This window comes from Trachypithecus francoisi, unplaced genomic scaffold (assembly GCF_009764315.1).
Source record: "Trachypithecus francoisi isolate TF-2019V2 unplaced genomic scaffold, Tfra_2.0 Lachesis_group0, whole genome shotgun sequence".
Taxonomy (NCBI): Eukaryota; Metazoa; Chordata; class Mammalia; order Primates; family Cercopithecidae; genus Trachypithecus; species Trachypithecus francoisi.
In genome coordinates, this window is record NW_022681453.1 from 43,148,961 (window position 1) to 43,150,772 (window position 1,812).

Below are 1,812 nucleotides of genomic sequence, written 5' to 3' on the forward strand. Positions count from 1 at the left end.
CTGATTTCACTTGGCTAAAATGAAGGTCTTGGCAGGGCATTAATGCCTCCAGAAAGGAATGAAGCCCTGCCCACACCTTGATTTTAGCCAAGTGAAATCTGTATTAGACCTGTAACCTACAGAACTGTAAGCTAATAAATATATCATTTCAAGCCGTCTGTAGGAACAACGTTTCTCGATTTTCCCCTCTCCTAGAGGCTGCCCATATTTCCTGGTTCACGGCTCTCTACCTCCATCATCAAAGCCAACCGAAACAGGTACTTCTCAAATTGAATCAGTTTGCTGACTCTTCCACCTCTTTCTTCCAATTTTAAAGACCTTTTCCTTTTCTTTTAGATCAGTGTTTGAATGGTAGATGTATTTTCAACATTTTACCTTTAACTTAATATTTATATGAAAACAGTTTTTCTTGTGCATAGTATAAGATTGCATCTTGTATTATCTATCTATCTATCTATATGTGTGTGTTTGTACATACATATTCACAGCCATTTTAATATTATCTTCTATAGTAATATATTTTCTTGAAAGCCAAGTTTCAGAAAGTGAGAATACTTCCTGAATTTCCATGTCGTCCTTGCTCAGGGGCCATGCAAATCTTCTCTGTATTGTTCCGCTTTTAGTATACATACTGCCAAAGTGGGTGTTCTATAAAAATATTTTGACTTGCTTATATCCTTACTAAATTAAGAGCCTTGTGAGGACAGGGAAAGTGTTAATTCGTTTACAATTACCTTTCTTAACCTTGTAGACAATAAATATTTGTTGAATATTTAATGTATTAATTAATGTACTTGTGTATTAATTAAGTTTCATAGAATTTCACTGTACAAATTTCATTTGGTGAGCTTAATTCATAGTTGTTCATTAGTTCTCAATTATTTTGTGCTGAGGCTCATCTGAGAGTATCTGTGACACATTTGAAGGGGATTGAACTGTACACACTATTTTTGCACAAGGTGCTTGTTAACCTTTTATTTTCATCTTTTATTTGAGTACAACTATTTCCCAATTCTCTAATCACTGCCTTCTTTCTCCTAAGTCAAAGTTCTTTTCCGTCAGCCTTTTTCAGGGCTGGCCTGATATAATGCTCATGTGCTATTATACTATTTAACTCTACATGATATCCACATTTTGATTAACTAAACATTCCATTTAACAGATGTGTCAGTAAAAGACAGCTCTTCAGCTGTAGCAGAAGTGAATTTCTCACATGATGGATAATGTTGGCACACAAAGAAAGAGGCTGCAAGTTAATTGGTGTGCCATGGCATTATAAGGCAAGACATAAATGAATTTGTGGAAATAATACACTTAAACATTTTTAGGTATGACAATAACAGCATTTCACAAAGAGCATTTCATAAATGTTAAATCTCCTATATCTTTGCCAATTTGACATTTTAGTTTGCTCAGGATTTATCAGAAATAATTCACAGGTATAGGATCTGTTTTTCTATTACCATGGAAAAATACAAATTAGTTTTAAAAATAAAAATTATAGACAAAGTATAGACTTTTAATCCTGATTCATTTGAAAAGACTTAAATTCAAAGATGAATGGCTTTTAATCATAGGAGAATAGATATTGCAAGCTTTAGCAATAAAGCAAAATCGGTTTTAAATACTTTAGATTAAATGGAAAAGAAGATTAAAACAACTTACAGATTTTTTTTCACATTTAAGAGAAATTACCTTGAATTGTTTTATAGTTCTTTTCTACTTGTCGCACACTTTCTCCGTGGTTCAAGTTAAAATTCATTGAGAGAAGAGATCATGACCTTTAAGTTTGGTACTTCCCAACAGTAACCA

The 1,812-nt window shown here is 32.8% G+C and overlaps 1 non-coding gene across 1 annotated transcript; it reads right to left on the minus strand.

The window, feature by feature from the left end:
* Nucleotides 1–540: 540 nt before the first annotated feature.
* On the minus strand, nt 541–643 carry LOC117084598. Its single transcript, XR_004437528.1, has one exon. It is a non-coding gene; the product is annotated as a U6 spliceosomal RNA (small nuclear RNA).
* Between the last annotated feature and the right edge of the window lie 1,169 nt (nt 644–1,812).